This window comes from Lolium perenne, chromosome 6, assembly GCF_019359855.2.
Source record: "Lolium perenne isolate Kyuss_39 chromosome 6, Kyuss_2.0, whole genome shotgun sequence".
In the NCBI taxonomy this organism is placed as follows: domain Eukaryota; kingdom Viridiplantae; phylum Streptophyta; class Magnoliopsida; order Poales; family Poaceae; genus Lolium; species Lolium perenne.
In genome coordinates this window covers 137,397,721-137,419,452 of record NC_067249.2, presented here as the reverse complement: position 1 = coordinate 137,419,452, position 21,732 = coordinate 137,397,721, and positions in this window count along the sequence as shown.

The following is a 21,732-nucleotide window of genomic DNA, read 5'->3' as shown; positions in this document are numbered from 1 at the left end:
GACAGCGGGAGGAGGAGATTGTGCCGATGAAGTACCTTCAGAATTACCCGCAGATTTTCGTGAATCCACGGGTTCGTTCACAAAGGATGGAGCTTCTTGATTGTCATCTGTGACAATGGCCCTTTCTTCGACCTCTCCACCCTCAGGAAGAGGAGGAAGCGAGACAAGGTCAGGATGATTCTGCGCAAAATAAAATAAGGAAAGACGTTAGAAAAGAAGTTACAAAAAAGTTAACAAATCAACAACAAGACAATTAGTCAATGATTACCTCAGGAAGTGGATTGGCGGCGCTGAATGGCAGCACTCGACAAGAAGAAGGAACAGCATCTTTTTTGCTGAGAGATGAAATTTTTCGGACAAGTCTTTCTAAATCCTTGACCTCCAAATTCACCGACAGCCGGTCTACGTCCTTGTCGCCGGCATATTTCCAGAGAGGATGCTTGCGAGCCTGAAGCGGCTGCACCCTAGTCCTAAGAAAGTATGCAGTGATTTGGATGCCTGATAACTCCTTGCCGCGAGTATTTTGTAACTCGTGGATACGAGCCATCAAGGTTTCTGTCGACGCCCTTTCTTCTTCGGTGGCCTCCGCGTCCCATGAGCGGCGGCGAAAGATTTTTTCGACGCCATCAAACGGAGGGATGTTGTCTTCTGCGCATCCGTGGTTCTCCTCCTGAATGTACAACCACTTCTTGCGCCATCCTTGAACTGAGTCAGGAAGCTTGACGTCGAAGTAGTCGACAGTGGGTCGAATAGAAATTACAATGCCGCCTATATTATAGGCGATGTTGGGCGAGCCATTGCGGCGGCAGAAGAAAATGCGTTTCCATAGCGCCCAGTTAGGCTGGACGCCAAGGAAAGCCTCGCACAAAGTGATAAAAATGGAAATGTGGAGGATTGAATTCGGCGTGAGGTGGTGGAGTTGCAAACCATAGACAAAGAGCAGTCCACGGAGAAAAGGATGAATGGGGGCGTAAAGACCACAGATGAGGTGGTCGACAAAACTTACCCGGTACCCCATTGGAGGGGTTGGGTAGCTCTCCTCGCTGGGGAAGCGCAATGCTTGGGGTTTCTTGGTGATCCCCAGTTTCTTCAGCAGGTTGACGTCTTGAGTGGAAATTTTGGATCTTTCCCACTCCGCCGTTCCAAGATCCGCGGCGGCCATGGAGGATTCCGGCATACTGTGCCTGGTCGATCGGCGAGGTGGCATCAACAATGGCGCAGGATTCGCAGTTTGGAGGTGAGGAGCTCAGGAAGTTGTGGATAGCAAGGGGAAATTTGCAGATGAGAGAAGGAAGATGGCGCGGGCGGAAGTGTCCAAGGAGGAAGAAGACGAATTCATATAGGGGTGCGGTGAAACGACGAACCGTTGGATAAGGAAAATGTGTGACAGAGGATAGCCACGTGGCGTCAAGGGTAAAAAAGTAATTCAACGTCGCGGAAGTTACGGTGCGTGCCCCGGAAAAAGCGGAGGACGTGTGTACCCCACTAGCACGACGTGTCAAGATGGTGAAATAATTGGGCCCGCATGGCGGCGAGAAAAGGCTTGTCGCAAATTTTTTATAGTCAATCGTGGCTATCGTCAGCAACAACATCATCTCGACAGAGGGAAAAAATTCGACTCAACAGCTTTATAAAAGGCAACACGGGAAAATAATGATGGAGCCTTTGATCAAATACAAGTTTCCGATCAAATGCTCGGGGGCTACTTTGGAAAAAAGAAAAAGATCTAGACAGAAAAAAATAGAAGTGGCATGAGCCTATGACCAAATATGAATATTTGTTCATAGCCTCGGGGGCTACTCCCATCGGGAGCGCTGTTCGCGCACCCGAGAAATTGTAAAACTCCGGAAGAGAAAGGGAAATATGTCGGCATAAGGCGTGGAGCCTACACCCAAGTACAAGTCCTTGGCTGTAGCCTCGGGGGCTACTCCCATCGGGAACGCTGTTCGCGTGCCCGATGAAATTATAAAAGAAAGAAAGACAGAGAAAAAAGAAAGATAAAAGAGCAAAAGAGTATATTTCGAGTTATAACTAACTCTACATATACTCCCATCAGGAGAGCAATATAAGTCATCTTTGACTCGATAAAATGTGCCATTCCAACAGCCGGAAAAGCACTCGACAATATATTCTCAGAACGCCAAAGTTGCGATCAATTTCTGAATGCCGCAAATTTGCGAAGGTAAGACCCCAGATCCGTTCTGCTGGGCGTGGCATCGCCGAAGAATGCGCTCTGCTACTTTTATCCGTATCAACAGATACGAAGAAAAATCCTAACGGATGCGTTAGGTACCCGATAAATTTTACTGGGACTCGACAGAATGGTAAGACCTTAAGCGGCACCTGTCGAAGTTTACACCAGTATCCCGAGGTCATGTCCAGGGACGTGATCTTGAAGTAGGTTTTTGCGGATTGCCACTAGAGCAGTTAACTAGTACCTGATCCGTCAGATGAACTAGCCCCAACTACCATCATCCCTGTACAATATAGAATTTTATGTGAAGAAATATAGAAAAGTTGAAGTTGTCGAATAAAAGTAAACAGTGGAGATTTTCCCTGACTCTACGATTCAAGAAAAATCTCGGGGGCTACTGACATAGGCATCCCAAATGGGCCTGCTGAAGGCCCACTACCCGAAAAATAAGAAGATTCGGGAACCCAAGATATATTAAGGAAAGTTAGAACGGTAATAGGAAGTGTTATTTGTAATCTGGCGGGGTGAGTTAGAAACCGTCCCGGACTCTGTAACTTGTACAACATGAATCCCTCGGCTCCGCCTCCTATATAAAGGGGGAGTCGAGGGACGAAGAGATCATCGAATCATTGTTTCAAACCCTAGTTTTCATAATCGTCGAGTACTTTTCGGCTGAAACCTTCGAGATCTACTTGCCCTCTACTTCCAACTAAACACTAGCCTACAATCCATAGGCATTGACAAGTTGATACCTTGTCACGAGGGTTTAACAAATGGGAAGGAGAATGGAATTGCTTTATGATTTCATGAGGAGAATTACTTCTAAGAGTTTAAGAAGATGATTGAATAAACTCTATAATTATTAATCTTGCTTAGCAACTTGTAACTTGGATTACTTAAGATAATTCCCAAGCTTATCATTGGTCAATTCACTTGGTAAGGTGATGGTTCAAACTATGATACATTTTCCTATTTGGTTAACTAAATAAGTACTTGGGATACCAATTAGAATTGGATATTGGTTTTACTCTTCTCACCAAATGGCATTTAGTCCAAAAGCATATATGGCTTGGTTTATACTTGTGATCCATGATACACAAGTTAGGACATTTGATTTTATGTAGATTAGTTCCATATGACAAGGTTTATGGTTTTAGAAATACTTCACTATTTGAAGTATGAAATAGGCATGAGGCATGGCAGGGTTCTATTTGTAATCTAAATTTATACTTGTATTGAAACTTAAATTGGGTTTAGGGTTTTAGTAGTGATCACCCAAGTGATACACAACTAGGATTAGGTATGAGCATAAGCTTGATTATGTTTAATTGGCTAGGGTTATCCTCCTCACTTAGGTAGAATTATTGTATCAAGGCAATGCTAGGTTTGTCTCAAGTGTTTGGATAAGCAGGGTTTAAAACTAATATCATAACTACTCTACATACGGCATGAGTATTGGTTTGGTTAACTACTAATGAGTTACTTATTATTTCATGAGAAGAATGGGATCTATACATCACATATATAGGTTTAACTTATCAGCTCAATTTATAAAGTAAGATCATGCATTAGACATAATCAACTAATTCCTCACTAATCTCTTTAATACTTCTCTCAATACATTTACTTAGATTCTTAGGGTTTGTGATCATCACCCAATTTGTAATGATCAAAGTATTGGCCTAATAAAAATTCATTGGTGAATTATGGTTCTCTCTTCAAGACAAGTATAAGTCCATATACTTGAGTATACCTCTTTAGGTTGAGCTCTTCTGAATAGGTAGGGTTTCTCTAGGGTTTATGATCAAGTTGTAATGATCACAACACTTGCCTCTCTATAATTACTAGAAATAGTTTCTTACTAAGTCAATTAGAGTTTAGTACTTGACTTATATTTATTATAACATTGGTTAGTATCAACAATTACCTTCCTTGGACAAGGTTTAAATATTTAGCTAGGTTCTATTGAATGCATAATATAAGCATATGAATAGTTCTCTCCTTTCTCTAGGTTTAATGGTAGGAGTTGGGAAACAAGATTGGAATGGTCAAAGTTAATGAAGAATAAATATGATTGTCCTTGGCTTGAGTTCAAGCATTGTAGTTGAAAAGATATACCATGTGACTCATGTTAGGAACATTTATTTAGTAGAAGACATGGATAAGATAAGTAAAGAATAGTTTCTTAATTAATTGAGTTCTTTGATTTAGGATTGAATAATTATCCATGTGTTGTTGTAAGGAATGGCATGTTGAGATCCTTTTATAAGATCTTGTAGTTGGTCCTTACTTAAGGTGTTGTTTGTTGTAAATCTACTTCGATTTGATCTAGCCCATAGATCAAATCATCTCTACCCAAAACAAGGTTTTAGCAAAGGTCACAGTGAAGTTTATAGCGCTTGACTTGATGATCTACTTCAATTCCAGCAAGTCAAGTGAAACTTCAATTAATGTGGTAAGTTTTATTTGAAGCGCGAAAATTACCCTGATTTTCTATGCATGAATGCAATGCACACTTTGGTGTTCTCTCATTTTATTGCCTCTAAACCTGGGATATTACACTCCTCCTCGGCGAAGTCGAGAATTTCTTGGGTACAGTGCCTGTCAGAGACATGCGCACTGTATCTGACGCGCCAGTACCAGGGGTCACTTCCCTTCGGCTTCTGCGTCTGCATTTATGGTGCCGCACTGGATCCCTGCTGCCGTTCCGGATCCGTGCGGCCTCCCTGTGGCATATTATTTTCCGTGCGTGTATCATCGCGCCACGTGGTGGCCCACGAACCGAACCGCCGCGGCCCAGCGGTTGCCAGCCCACTATCTCTTCTTCCTATATAAGGGGAAGCGGTTCCTTCTTCCTCCCTTTCTCCGCATTCGCCATTTCCTCTCGCACTTAGAGATCTTAGCCCTCTTGCACCCTCGCTGCCGCCGTTCGTCGCCAGAGCTCCGCCTCCCGGTGAACTTTCGCTGCGACTCCTTCAAGCCTCGCCGAGCCTCGCCGCGCAGCGATTCACCGCTGCACGTCTGCTGCCGCCGCACCGTACGTTCTCCGGTGACTTCTTCTCTTCTTCTTCTTCGCCGGACCTCGTCGGCGACTGCAGGTTCGCTGCTTCTCCGGCGACCATCTTCAGCGTTTCACGCCGCCCCAGGTTAGCCTCAATGCTTCTTTGCCCTCTTCTTTCTCGTCTTCCAGATCTTGGGCCGGTAGAGTATTTACTCTTTCTTTTCTTTTGCTTTTTTTCTTACTCGTAGATCTTCGCGCAAGGGTAGATCTTGGGAAATCAGTTTTTCGGGTAGAGTCCGGCGTCCGGTAGACCCGTATGTCTAGCGAAGATCATCTTTTCGAATCCTCCTCCAGTAGCCGCCAGAGTGAAGCTTCTGACGAACTCTCAGCTGAGCTTGCCAGGATGGAAACCGATACCGGAAGAGGTCAAGAGTCCGGCAGCTCTAGCCAAGCATCCGGAGTAGATCTATCCGGTGTCATGCGTGGGCCCTGGAAGGGCTCTGACGTGACACAGCACGAAATCGACTGGTTGTACCGGTCTAGAAGGATACCGGAAGGAGTATCCTGCCGGCTTCCGCGCGACGAGATCGAACCGGTACTTGAACCCGGTGAGTTCGCCGTTTTCCTTGCTCATTTCGAGCGCGGCTTCGGCCTTCCTGCTTCTGATTTCTTTCGCCGTTTTCTGGATTTTTACCAACTCCAGCCTCACCACCTTCCTGGCAATGCCATCTTCTATCTCTCTTGTTACGTTTATTTCATGGAGGGCTACATCGGCCTCCGTCCTACTCGCGAGACTTTTGCTCGCTTCTTTTCTCTTCGGATCAATTCCGTCCAGGGCAAGGACATTCCTAAGCCCAAACCCCCCGTTCAATGCGGGTCTTGTATCATCGGCTCCCGTCAAGGGAGCCCCTTCTTTAAATTCTCCGGTCTCGAGTCATGTCGGGCATGGCAACAGACCTTTTTCTACGTGAAGAACACCGGCGCCACAGATCTCATCAATCTGCCGGCTTTTAATCCGGGAGTGCCTACGAAGGTCAATTGGGGCTTCAATCCTGGTACCAATCATATAGAGACGAACCGGATTGTACGCTTCATGGAGCAGCTGATGAGGGAGACGGACATCTGCTCCGACGACATCATCCGCACCTTCATCTCACGCCGGGTGCTTCCCCTCAAGCGCCGAGCCCATAAAGTAAGCGAAATGTACGGCCCTGGCGATCCTACCAAGATCACCGGCCTCCCTCTAAGCAAGGAGGATGTAGTCCTTAAGGCTAGGCAGATCTGCCAAACCGCCATGCCGATGGACTGGGAGTGGGGCTTCCTGCCTCTAAGCTCCACCAACCCTCCAACTGATGAAGTAAGAGATTATGCAATCCGGGTTGTTTTCCGGTAGCTTTTCGACGTATGACTAACTGTCTTTTTATTCCTTTCCAGGCAAAACAGCGCTCCCCTCGCACCGCGGCGGAGCAGCGAGGCCCTTGCCGGAAGCGGCCTCTGGACACGGTGGACCCGGATCCTTACAACCATTGGACCGAGCTCAAGATGGGTCGCACCCACACCCCGCGCCCCAGTAACTTCTCATCCAAAGCTTCCGGTTCCGACGATGATGTTACTATTCTTGAGGTATCTCATTCTTTCACCTCCTCATATGTTTCCTTGTTGCAGATGCTCCCTCAGCCAGCGCCAACCCACAGGTTGTGGAGCGCGCTGTGCTGCTTCAGGCCGAGGTTGGCGATGAGATCCTGGAGAGACTCATCTCCCAGGACAAGAAGAAGAAGGCGCCGGCATCTGAAGCCAGCCCCAGCGAGGCTCCTCCCGCCAAGCGCCCCCGGCAAGAAGTTGTCGGCGGGAAGACGGTCTCCACGAAGCGGTACAAGAAGCGGCAGATGCCGGTCGCTTCCGGGTAAGTTTTTGTTTTTCTATTTGCTTTGTTTTGCAAAGTTTTTCCTTCCGATTGCTTTTCCTGATCCTTTCTTCTTTTTCTTGTTCATTCCTGCGCTTAAGCTCTCCAAGAGTGCCACCGGCATGCCTCCGGAGAGCTCTGAAGAAGCCGCGAGGCCTTCACCTCCACGTCAACCAAGCCCGGCACCATCTGGTGCCGGCAACTCTTATGCCTCCTGTCTGGGAGGCACTGCAAGTGCGGGGCGCGCGGCCCCTACATCTCCAGATCACCGCGCGGAGGAGGAACACGTCTCCCCTCCAGAAACGCAAGATACCGGCGCCAGCAACATCGGCACCAACACCAAAGATGCCTTTGGCTCCTACCACCCCGAAGAAAAAGAAGAAGAAGGACACTAGTTCCTCTCCCTCCAAGTCTGCGCCGGACTCCTCCGCGCCTCCTCCAGAAGCTCCCATCGGCGAGCCAGCTAGGGCCAACCCTCCACGCCAAAGACCCGCTGCTGCCCAGCCTACGGCTTCGGGGGCATCAGCTTCTCCAAGCCTCAAGCTGCCGCGGTGACTTCCGCAACCAGCTCCGGCCCGCAGTTCTTGGCGCTGCACGCCGGTCGCGCCGCTGTTGTGGTCGGGGAAACGGCTCCAGCTTCGCTGGGCCGGATTACCGAGCTTACACGCGGAGGAGCTGAGCTAGGGCACCTTCTCGATTACGCTGAGAAGTGGAATCGGGCGGATGAGTCCCCAGCAACGCGCGGCCTGGGGAAGGATAAGCTGCCGCTGGTCGATCCTTCCGGCCCCCGGAGCACCGGACAACACTTTAGCCGGCTGCGGCGCGCTGTCAAGGAGTTCGACAACGTGTGGCACGATGCCAATATCAATGTTGTGGTAAGTTAAACCAAACTTTTTTTCATTTTTCATCTCATGCCGGTTTCATTCTTTCCAGATTATGTATATCTTGTAGGGATTCGTTGCATAGAAAACAAAAAATTTCCTACCGCGAGAACGCAATCCGAGCCAAGATGCAATCTAGAAGACGGGAGCAACGTGGAGATGATCGAGACTCACCCTTGAAGATTTCCAAAGCCTACAAGATGAGGCTCTTGTTGCTGCGGTAGACGATCACTTGCCGCTTGCAAAAGCGCGTAGAAGATCTTGATCACGGTGCCACGATCGGGCAGCACCTCCGTACTCGGTCACACGTTCGGTGTTGATGAAGACGACGTCCTTCTCCCCGTTCCAGCGGGCAGCGGAAGTAGTAGCTCCTCCTTAAATCCGGCAGGACGACGGCGTGGTGGCGGTGGCGATGGAGAACTCCGGCGGAGCTTCGCTAAGCGTGCGGGAGAGGTGGAGGAGAGAGGGGGCAGCTAGGGTTTGGGAGAGGGGTTGGCCGGCCTCTATGGGTGCGGCCAGCTTGGTGGCTTGTGGTGGCCGGCCCCCTCCCCTATGCCCCTCATTATATAGGTGGAACCCCAAGTGTTGGACTACAAGTCTTCGAATAAGACCCGAACCCAAAACCTTCCATGTAGTAGGGAAACCTACCCAAGGTGGGACTCCCACCCAAGTGGGATTCCCACCCTTCCATGAAGGGGGGTGGCCGGCCCCCTTGGTGGAGTCCACCTTGGACTCCCCCCCCTCTAGGGTTGGCCGGCCATGGGGAGGTGGAGTCCCTCCGGGACTCGTCCTTCCTTAGTGATTTCTTCCGGACTTTTCTAGAACCTTCTAGAACCTTCCATAAATACACCGGATCATTTCCAAACTTGGAATATGACTTCCTATATATGAATCTTATTCTCCGGACCATTCCGGAACTCCTCGTGATGTTCGGGATCCCATCCGAGACTTCGAACAATACTTCGAACTCCATTCCATATTCAAGTTCTACTATTACAACATCAAACCTTAAGTGTGTCACCCTACGGTTCGCGAACTATGTAGACATGGTTGAGATTTCTCTCCGACCAATAACCAATAGCGGGATCTGGAGATCCATAATGGCTCCCACATATTCAACGATGACTTAGTGATCGAATGAACCATTCACATACGATACCAATTCCCTTTGTCACGCGATATTTTACTTGTCCGAGGTTTGATCATCGGTATCACTCTATACCTTGTTCAACCTCGTCTCCTGACAAGTACTCTTTACTCGTACCGTGGTATGTGGTCTCTTATGAACTTATTCATATGCTTGCAAGACATTAGACGACATTCCACCGAGAGGGCCCAGAGTATATCTATCCGTCATCGGGATGGACAAATCCCACTGTTGATCCATATGCCTCAACTCATACTTTCCGGATACTTAATCCCACCTTTATAACCACCCATTTACGCAGTGGCGTTTGATGTAATCAAAGTACCTTTCCAGTATAAGTGATTTACATGATCTCATGGTCATAAGGACTAGGTAACTATGTATCGAAAGCTTATAGCAAATAACTTAATGACGTGATCTTATGCTACGCTTAATTGGGTGTGTCCATTACATCATTCATATAATGATATAACCTTATTATTAATAACATCCAATGTTCATGATTATGAAACTAATCATCTATTAATCAACAAGCTAGTTAAGAGGCTTTACTAGGGACTCATTGTTGTTTATATAACACACATGTATCAATGTTTCGGTTAATACAATTATAGCATGGTATATAAACATTTATCATAAACATAAAGATATATAATAACCACTTTTATTATTGCCTCTTGGGCATATCTCCAACAGTCTCCCACTTGCACTAGAGTCAATAATCTAGATTACATTGTAAGGTACCTAACACCCATGGCATTCTGGTGTTGGTCATGCTTTGCCCTAGGGAGAGCTTTAGTCAACGGATCTGCTACATTCAGATCAGTGTGTACTTTGCAAATCTTTACTTCTCCATCTTCGATGTACTCGCGAATCGAATGATAACGCAGCTTGATATGCTTCAGCCTCTTGTGTGACCTTGGTTCTTGTGCATTGGCGATGGCACCCATGTTGTCACAGTAGATGACTAGTGGGTCCAATGCACTAGGAACCACACCGAGCTCTACAATGAACCTCTTCATCCATACTGATGAAGCCTCTGAAGCCGCTATGTACTCCGATTCTGTTGAAGATTTCGCCACCGTGCACTGCTTCGAGCTTGCCCAGCTTACTGCAGCACCATTCAATATAAACACGTACCCAGACTGTGACTTAGAGTCATCAGGATCAGTGTTCCAACTTGCATCGGTGTAACTTGTTACAACGAGCTCTTGGTCACCTCCATAACAAAGAAACATATCCTTAGTTCTTTTCAAGTACTTCAGGATATTCTTGACCGTTGTCCAGTGTTCCATTCCTGGATCACTTTGATATCTGCTAGTCAAACTAACAACATGTGCTATATCCGGTCTAGTACATAGCATGGCATACATGATAGAGCCTACTGCCGAGGCATAGGGGATCTGACTCATCCTTTCTCTTTCTTCTGCCGTAGCCGGACCTTGAGTCTTACTCAAGACCTTGCCTGGTAACATAGGTAAGAATCCTTTCTTACTTTCGTCCATTCTAAACTTCTTTAGAATCTTGTCCAGGTATGTACTTTGTGATAGCCCTATTAGACGTCTTGATCTATCTCTATAAATCTTGATGCCTAATATATACGATGCTTCACCAAGGTCTTTCATTGAAGAACTATTATTCAAATAACCTTTTACACTGCTTAATAGTTCTATATCATTCCCAATTAATAATATGTCATCTACATATAATATCAGGAATGCTACAGAGCTCCCACTCACTTTCTTGTAAATACAGGCCTCTCCATGACCTTTGTATAAACCCGAAGTCTTTGATCACCTTATCAAAGCGTCGGTTCCAACTTCTCGATGCTTGCTTCAGTCCATAAATTGAACGCTGAAGTTTGCATACTTTGTCAGCATTTTTAGGATCGACAAAACCTTTGGGTTGTACCATATACAACTCTTCCTCAATGTCTACATTAAGGAAGGCTGTTTTGACATCCATCTGCCAAATCTCATAATCAAAAAATGCAGCTATTGCTAACAAAATCCTCACAGATTTTAGCTTCGCTACAGGTGAGAAAGTCTCATCGTAGTCAACACCTTGAATTTGTCGGAAACCCTTTGCGACAAGTCGAGCTTTATAGACAGTAATATTACCATCAGCATCTGTTTTTCTCTTGAAGATCCATTTATTCTCGACAGCCTTGCGGCTATCAGGTAAGTCTACCAAAGTCCACACTTTGTTATCATACATGGATCCCATTTCGGATTTCATGGCTTCTTGCCATTTGTTGGAATCTGGGCTCATCATCGCTTCTTCATACGTCGCAGGGTCTTCATCATTGTTGTCCACAATCATGACATTTAGACAAGGATCATACCAATCAGGAGTGGCATGTTCCCTTGTCGATCTGCGAGGTTCAGTAGTTATCTCATTTGAAGTTTCATGATCATTATCATTAGCTTCCTCTGTTGCCGGTGTAGGCGGCACAGGAACATCTTCCGGTACTGCGCTACTCTGATCAATGAGTGAAGATTCATCAATCTCATCGAGTTCTACTTTTCTTCCAGTCACTTCTTTAGTGAGAAATTCTTTCTCAAGAAAGGTTCCGTTCTTAGCAACAAAGATTTTGCCTTCGGATTTGTGATAGAAAGTATACCCTATAGTTTCCTTAGGGTATCCTATGAAGACGCATTTCTCCGCTTTGGGTTCTAGCTTGTCCGGTTGTAACTTTTTTACATAGGCTTCGCAACCCCAAACTTTTAGGAACGATAGCTTAGGTTTCTTATTAAACCATAATTCATACGGCGTCGTTTCAACGGATTTTGATGGTGCTCTATTTAAAGTGAATGCGGCTGTCTCTAATGCATAACTCCAAAATGATAATGATAAATCAGTAAGAGACATCATAGAACGAACCATATCTAAGAGAGTTCGATTACGATGTTCGGACACACCGTTTCGTTGAGGTGTTCCCGGCAGTGTCAATTGTGAAAGTATTCTGCATTTCTTTAAATGCATGCCAAACTCATAACTCAGATATTCACCTCCGCGATCAGATCGTAGAAATTTAATCTTCTTGTTACGTTGATTTTCTACTTCACTTTGGAATTCCTTAAACTTCTCGAAAGTTTCGGATTTATGTTTCATGAAATAGATATACCCATATCTACTCAGATCATCTGTGAAGGTTAGAACATAACGATAACCACCGCGCGATGCTACACTCATTGGTCCGCACACATCGGTATGTATGATTTCCAATAAGTCAGTAGCTCGCTCCATAATACCAGAGAATGGAGTCTTAGTCATTTTTCCTATTAGACATGCTTCGCATCTATCAAGTGACTCAAAGTCAAGTGATCTAAGTAATCCATCAGTATGGAGTTTCTTCATGCGTTTCACTCCAATATGACCAAGACGACAGTGCCACATATAAGTAGAATTATCATTCAATTTAATTCGCTTAGCATCAATGTTATGAATATGTGTATCACTACTATCGAGATCTAACAGAAATAAACCATTCTTTTCAGGTGCTCGACCATAAAAGATATTATTCATAAAAATAGAACAACCATTATTCTCAGACTTGAATGAATAGCTGTAATATCCCAGGTTTAGAGGCAATAAAATGAGAGAACACCAAGGTGTGCATTGCATTCATGCATAGAAAATCCGGGGAATTTTCGCGCTTCAAATAAAACTTACCACAGTAACTGAAGTTTCACTTGACTTGATGGAATTGAAGTAGATCATCAAGTCAAGCGCTATAAACTTCACTGTGGCCTCTGCTAAAACCTTGTTTTGGGTAGAGATGATTTGATCTATGGGCTAGATCAAATAGAATTAGTTTTACAACAAACAACACCTTAAGTAAGGATCAACTACAAGATCTTATAAAAGATCTCAACATGCCATTCCTTACAACAACACATGAATAATTATTCAATCCTAAATCAAAGAACACCATTAATTAAGAAACTATTCTTTACTTATCTTATCCATGTATTCTATTAAAGAAATGTTCCTACCATGAGTCACATGGTATATCTTTTCAACTACAATACTTGAATCAAGCCAAGGACAATCATATTCATTCTTCATTAACCCTTGACCATTCCAACCTTGTTTCCCAACTCATACCATTAAACCTAGAGAAAGGAGAGAACTATTCATATGCTTATATTATGCATTCAATAGAACCTAACTAAATATTTAAACCTTGTCCAAGGGAGGTAATTGTTGATAATAATTAATGATACAAGAAATAAAGTCAAGTATTAAACCCTACTTGACCTAGCTAACCCTTGATGGTAAGCAAGAACCTATTCTTCTAGTAATTATAGAGAGGCAAGTGTTGTGATCATTACAACTTGGTAATGATCATAAATCCTAGAGGAACCCTACCTATTCAGAAGAGCTCAACCTAAAGAGGTATACTCAAGTATATGGACTTATACTGAATCTTGGAGATAGAACCATAATTCATCAATGGATTGTTATGAGTCCAATACTTTGATCATTACAAATTGGGTAATGATCATAAACCCTAGAGAATCTTACTTTATAAATAGAGTTGATAAGTTAAACCTATACATATGATCAATAGATCTCATTCTTCTCATGAAATGTTAAATATAACAAGAGTAGTTAATCCATACCAATACTCATGCCTTGTGTAGTATTGATATGGTATTTAAACCTTGCCTATCCAAACATTTGAGACAAACCTAGCATTACCTTGATACAATAATTCTACCTAAGTGAGGAGGATAACCCTAGCCACTAAAACATAACCAAAGCTTATGCTCATATTCTAATCCTAGTTGTGTATCACATTGGTGATCACTACTTAAACCCTAAACTACATTTGAATTCCAACCCATGGATTAACTTGGATTATAATTAGAACCCTGCCATACCTCATGCCTATTTACACTTCAATTTAGTGAAGCTTATGCAAAACCCTAAACCTTTCAAGTAGAATTCACACCACATAGAATATTATGTCCTAACTTGTGTATCATGGATCCCAAGTATAAACCAATCCATATACACTTATAAACTAAATGCCATTTGGTGAGTAGAGTGAACCAACATTCAATTCTATTTGTTTTCCAAGTACTTGTTTTGGGAACCAAATGAAATAGTATTTTTTATAAAATAGAACCACCACAAGAGCAATTGAATTAACTATGAGGATTATAGGATTCATCCTAAATAATTTAAGTCAAAGCTTGATTGATGATTATAGAGGTTATATCACCACTCTTCTTAAACCCTAAGAACTGTCATACACATAAAATTATGAACCAATCCATTCCCATTGCCATTTATTTTAAACTCTAGCTATAATTATAATATGTGCACAATCCATATTATGATGTATAAGTCAAACTTAACAAAGTGTTCACCAAGCACATGTTATAATTTTCAACCATTCAAACAGAGTGGTTCCTAAATAAAAGGAATAGAGATAAACATTTCAAACCATGCTAATTTACAATTTAAAATGCATTTCACAAGAACACCAAATTACTCAATTATGAAATGATTGTTTATAAACAAAACAATACAACAGGTAGCATTATCAAATTGTTCTGATATTAAAATATTTTAGAATCTGCAAAACAACACATAATTCAAATCAAGTTAAAACCAGTAAATAAAAACAGAAAAAGAAAACAGAAATTTGAAAAAAAGAAAATGGAGGGAAACTTACCTGGCAGGCCGAGCAGCACCGCAGCAGCCCATCACCACCACGTCCACCAAGCCCAGTATCAGCCCAGCCCAAAGCCACTTACCTTTTGGGTCGCTTTAAAAATCGTGCAAGGAGAAAAGCCACCTTCTTCTTCCTTCCCGGCGTCGACAGCGCAGAGGGGAGCTTCGGCCACGTCCTCGACGGGGATAAGAACGCCGCCGGACGCTAGAGACCATCTCAGAGCCTCGCCAAATCTTCTCGCGTCCGTCTCATCCACTTCTCATCAAGATTCACGCCCAATCCACCTCAGTCTTCATCGAGGCATCCCGGCCACTGCCGCCGGCGAGGTGACGAGATAGACCTCGTCGTGGCCTATAAATACGCCCTGAGCTCCGCACTGAAACCCTAATGTCTCGCCGCCCAGCCATTCTTCCTCAGTCACCCTTTATCTCTCAACTTCTTCCTTCACTGTTCGCCGGCGAACTCCATGGCGCCGTCGATTGAGAGCACCCCGGAGTCCGTGGCGTAGCTCGTTGGATGCGCCCGATGCCGTAGTACCTTCTGGCCGAAGGAATCGATCCAGAGCTTCCTCAATCAGTCCAATTTGATTGATTCCCTCCGCAGCACCTCGTCGGAATCAGCGAATTCCTCGTCGTCTCCGATCATCTTCTTCGCCTCCGACCACTGCAACCATCTCAAGGTGAACCAGCGCATCTCTGAAGCCCTAAGTTACATTCTTGCGCGTCCCGTAGCCACCGTTTGATAGTTGGCCGGAGTATACCGCCGCGGAGGGTGGTCACCGGTGAAGTTCCGGTGATCCCCTGAGTAGGGCGACCCTACCATCGTGCTCGTTAGGTTCCAGGGAGTCGAAATCCATCGGTATCTCGTCCTGGGGAGCACAAAAACGGCGGCGCCACCGTGCCCTGGCCGCCGGCGGTTAAACGCCGGTGCGGTCAACAGCCCAGTCCACTTTGACCAGTCGTTGCATGCGTGGCATCCAACGTGGCAGTAGCCCCACCTGTCTGTCTCTGGGTGTGTAACCGAATCGGTATGTCTAGCCTTTTCACTTTATTTCAAATTCCAGAAAATTACTGAAACTTTGTAAAATCATAGATATTTCATTTCAACTCAGAAAAATATAAATAATATATCAACATTCTCACAAAAATAAACTCTATCCAAATAAAATATAAAACAAAAATGTGTGTCAAAATAAAAATTCACTTATTTTTAATTTTGTTAATTAGGCCTTTTCAATTATTTAAAATACAAATTGAATTCAATAATTAGTGAAGTTTAAAAAATTAAATTTTAACTATTCAGTAACTAAGTAAAATGTTATGATTAATTTTATTTATTATATTTGCATTAACTTAATTATTAGTGGTAATTCATAAACCCTAGTTTGCAAATTACTATTTTCTATTTTCTTTAAATAGTAACAACTCAAGAAAATATTAAAAGCCAATGTTATTTTGGTAATTCAAAACTTATTTAATTAAACATCTTTAGTTAACAAGTTAATTATTTTAAACCTAATAACAATTATTAAACTTTGATTCTTAATTAAACCAAAATAGGAATTACTCTAATTATTAAATCTTGTGAAAATTAATAAAATATCAAACCATTTCTAATTTTGATTCAAAGTAATTAGTAATCACAACTCTATTACCAATTATCATTTTAGGAGTTGTACCATAATTTAGAAACCCTATTTTTAATTTAAGTAAGACATTGATCTCATTATTTCATGTGTTCATCCATAGTAGTTGCAAACCTAAAACCCTAAGGATTTAACCCATGTGATCATTACACTTTAGTAGTAACTCTAAAACCCTAGTTGCTTATCACATGTGATCATGTGAATATCACCTTACCTAGAGAACCTTATGATATGACCAACAAATACAAGTCATGATCCACCAACATAGAACCAATTCACATGAGATTATCATTTCATGTTCCTATTCTTAATTAAAACCTATATGATTTACTAGTATCACCTAGGTATAAACCCTAGCTTGTTACCACATGTTAGCACCATTGATCACCACTCCTATATACCATACCATTAGGATTAACCTCAACCACCAAACCCTAGTTAAACCATGATAATAAACCCTAATACCAACCTTGTGTAGCAAATCACATCACATGCTCCTATTCAACTAAACCCTACTTAGGAAATGATAAGCCACTTAGCTTAGAAACCATTAGAGATTACTTAGTGAAGCAATTGTGAAACCATAGTAAACCCTAATAGCTAATTTATAGAACCATCTTGACCATCATCCTTTGATATGATACTATAATCAACCATAGTAATAAACCTACTAATACTTGCTATATAGAAACCCATTCCAAGTTAAGAACCAACTAGTTCCTATTAGAAAACTAAATGAATCCAATAGTAAACCCTAGAAAGCATAGCTCCTATGAATAGTAGTTCATATTCTTATTTTTACCTGTTCTTCAAAAGTTATTCTTTTGAAATACAAATGTCAATCAAACCTTAGAAGCCCTAATCCTTCTTTGAAATACTCATTAGTTCTTAAACAACATGTTCTTCAAAAGTTATTCTTTTGAAGTATAATATAAATAATCATCAACCATGTTCTGTAGAACTTAAAACTGACAACTGTTCTTTACATATTATTTCATCACTATTCTTTATGTGTATGATTGTTACGATGTCTTATATCACTTGGTTATGATGCTAATACAACCAAACCCTAATAAGAACCTTGTTTGAGAATCATTCTAAAAGTGCAACCAACCCTAAAGAAATCTTTACAACTCATCCATCTTAAATCATCGAGGTTAGGTTACGCTCGGGGCGATTGCATCTCATACTATGCATTATAGCATCTTTGCCAGTTCTTTAAACATTGTCCTTACCGGACGATGATGGTATTTCAGCATTTGGAGTTCTCACGTATCGAAGCTTTTGCCTGCATAATCTTGCAGTCAAGAAAGGCAAGTTCATCGCTTGCTCATGTCATTTGATTATTTTTATCAAACTATATGCAAAGTACTATACTTATCACTCATGCATTGAAAGTAAAGTATTATTTTACAATTATGAATATGACTATGTGGTGGGCAATGGAACCATGGTATGTGTTGATATGGTGGAGGTTCCATTGCATGGGTTATATCACCCTAGGATTAATTACCAATGCCGTCCAGTGATTCTAGCGCCGTACAAACCGCGTTGACCATGAGATCTATAATGGCTCTGGGGAAGCCAGCCGTATCTTTTCCCTTCTGCACGCAAACGGATCGGAGAGCCGGTGGGAGTCTTGGAGGCTACCGCAAATAGGTTGGGATATCCTTTTAAATCCCCATCCATTAGTGATGATAAGCTCTACGATCTATGATGGATTGTCCGGAGTACACCATGAGTAAAGCCGTATTATCGGGGGAAGTCTACTGGAGGTGTACGGTTGGACAAAAGGGTGGGTTTGCAGTCGCGGAGAAGGCGGTGTGGGCTTGAATCTTTATACCTGGCCTCACACCAAAGGAAGTGTGAACGGGGGCAAGTCCCTGCGGATGGCAAAAAGGGTGAGATCTCTTGTGGGAAAAGTAACGCACCTCTGCAGAGTGTATCAAATTGTGGCTGTCACTCCTTGTTCCGGGAAGGGAACTGCGAACGCGGCAGGAAAGGAACTCCACGAAGTTCTAGTCAACATGTGAAGACTGACGGGCATAGTTTTCAGAATAAAATAAACCTTTTGAAGAAATGTTTACAAAAACTTGCATTCGCCTATGACTTTCTGGTCTATGGCTGTAGCTAGTGCATGATACACCTATTTCCTAATATGAACTTGTTGAGTACGCTCGTACTCATCCCACTCTTAAATCCCCTGCTTAGCTATGGAGGCACCGAAGGAGAAACTACCGTGGAACTCGAAGACAAAGGAGTCAACTGCAACAAGATGAAGAATTCAATCAAAGAAGCCAATGGAGTCAACTTCTGCATCAGCTATTATGGAAACCTAGACTAGTAATAGAAGGGAACCTTTCCCTAATCCTAGCACCTAAATAGCTAGAATTCTATAGCAAGCCAAGTAGCTCTTAAACTTAAGTTAGCAATAAGATAGACTACGAGTCGTTCTTCTGGAGCTTTATTTGAAGTTTTACCTCACTGTAAAGTAGGAGGTTGTGTTGATCTTATGTAAACAGCTCGTGTGTACTTCTATAGACATACCTTGGACTCGCATATGTTTCTGTTGTACCACTCTGAGAGATGTAATATGAGTGGAACGGTGTTTCACTTGTGTTATGTCAACGACTTGTGTACTACACCATGCAGTGGTACGCTGGGTCACCACAATAACCGTCTTGCATTAAACAAGATCCAGATATAATGTTCATGCTCAACGCGGGTACAAAATAACAATTATTGAGGTTTAAAACTAATCCCGAAGGTAGATGTAGAGGAAGTGTGCCGACAGCGATCACATCGACTTTGGATCCATTTCCAACGCGCATCGTCACTTCATCCTTTAGTAGTCTTCGTTTATTCTTTAGTTCCTGTTTCGAGTTACAAATATGAGCAACCGAACCAGTATCAAATACCCAGGTACTAGTACGAGAACCAGTAAGATAAACATCTATAACATGTATATCAGATATACCTTCTTTCTTCTTCTTGACAAGGCCGCTCTTCAGATCCGCCAAATACTTGGAGCAATTACGCTTCCAGTGTCCCTTCTCCTTGCAGTAATAACACTCAGCATCAGGCTTAGGGCCAGTCTTAGGTTTCACAGGAGGCGTGGCAGCTTTCTTGCCACCCTTCTTGAATTTTCCCTTAGACTTGCCCTGTTTCTTGAAACTGGTGGTCTTGTTGACCATCAACACTTGGTGCTCTTTCTTGATCTCAATCTCAGCAGATTTCAGCATGGAGAAAAGTTCAGGTAACTCTTTGTTCATGTTCTGCATATTGTAGTTCATCACAAAGTTCTTGTAACTAGGTGGTAGTGATTGAAGGACACGATTAATCCCCAGTCGGTTAGGAATCACTATTCCCAAATCACTGAGTTTCTTCGCATGCCCGGTCATGGCGAGCATGTGCTCACTAACGGAGCTTCCTTCTTCCATCATGCAACTGAAGAAGTGTTTCGATGCTTCATAGCATTCCACGGCCGCATGAGTTTCAAAGATAGTTTTCAACTCATTGACCAACTCATGAGGATCGTGGTGCTCAAAACGTTTTTGAAGATCGGCTTCCAGACTGCATAGGATGGCACACTGAACTTGAGAGTACTGAGTTTTTCGAGTCGCGTAAACATTCTTTACTTCATCGGTTTCATTTTCTGCAGGAGGGTCACCTAGCAGTGCATGAAGCACATATTGCAGGTTTCCACCATTGAGGAAGATCCTCACATGACGGAACCAGTCGGTGAAGTTGGTACCGTTGCTCTTAAGCTTTTCTTTCTCTAGGAACTGGTTAAAATTGATTGGGGATGCCATATCTACAACATATATTTGCAATAATTTAGACTAATGTTTATGACAAATTGAGTTCAAATTTTAATTTAACAAAATTAAAAACTAGGTGAACTCCCACTCAAAACAATATCCCTCGCATTGTCTTAGTGATCACACGAACCAAATCCACCACACCAAGTCCGATCATCACGAGACAAGATGTAACTTCAATGGCGAACACTCAAAGTGTTCATCATATCAATCATATGATTCATGCTCTACCTTTCGGTATCATGTGTTCCGAGACCATGTCTGTACATGCTAGGCTCGTCAAGGCCACCTTAGTATCCGCATGTGCAAAACTGGCTTGCACCCGTTGTATGCACTTGTTGAGTCTATCACACCCGATCATCACGAGATGCTTCGAAACGACAAGTCTTGGCAACGGTGCTACTAAGGATGAACACTTTATTATCTTGATATTTTAGTGAGAGGGATCATCTTATAATGCTACCGTCGCGATCTAAGCAAAATAAGATGCATAAAGGATTAACATCACATGCAGTTCATATGTGATATGATATGGCCCTTTTGTCTTTGCGCCTTTGATCTTCATCTCCAAAGCACGGACATGATCTCCATCATCAACGGGCATGATCTCCATCATCGTCGGCGTAGCGTCAAGGTCAATGGCGCCGTCTTCATGATTGTTCTCCCATGTAGCAACTATTACAACTTCTTTGAAATACTACTCAACATGAAATTTAAAGACAACCATAAGGCTCCTGCTTGTTGCCACAATACAATAATGATCATCTCATACATATTCATCATCACATTATGGCCATATCACATCACCAAACCCTGCAAAAACAAGTTAGACGTCTCTAATTTGGTTTGCATATTTTACGTGGTTTAGGGTTTTCGAGTAAGATCTAATCTACCTACGACATGAACCACAACGGTGATACTAGTGTTGTCAATAGAAGAGTAAATTGAATCTTCACTATAGTAGGAGAGATAGACACCCGCAAAGCCACTTATGCAATACAAGTTGCATGTCGAGCGTAGAGCAAATCTCATGAACGCGGTCATGTAAAGTTAGCCCGAGCCGCTTCATCCCACTATGCCACAAAGATGCAAAGTACTCAAACTAAAGACAACATAAGCATCAACGCCCACAAAACCATTGTGTTCTACTCGTGCAACCATCTATGCATAGACACGGCTCTGATACCACTGTAGGGATTCGTTGCATAGAAAACAAAAAATTTCCTACCGCGAGAACGCAATCCAAGCCAAGATGCAATCTAGAAGACGGGAGCAACGAGGAGATGATCGAGACTCACCCTTGAAGATTTCCAAAGCCTACAAGATGAGGCTCTTGTTGCTGCGGTAGACGATCACTTGCCGCTTGCAAAAGCGCGTAGAAGATCTTGATCACGGTGCCACGATCGGGCAGCACCTCCGTACTCGGTCACACGTTCGGTGTTGATGAAGAC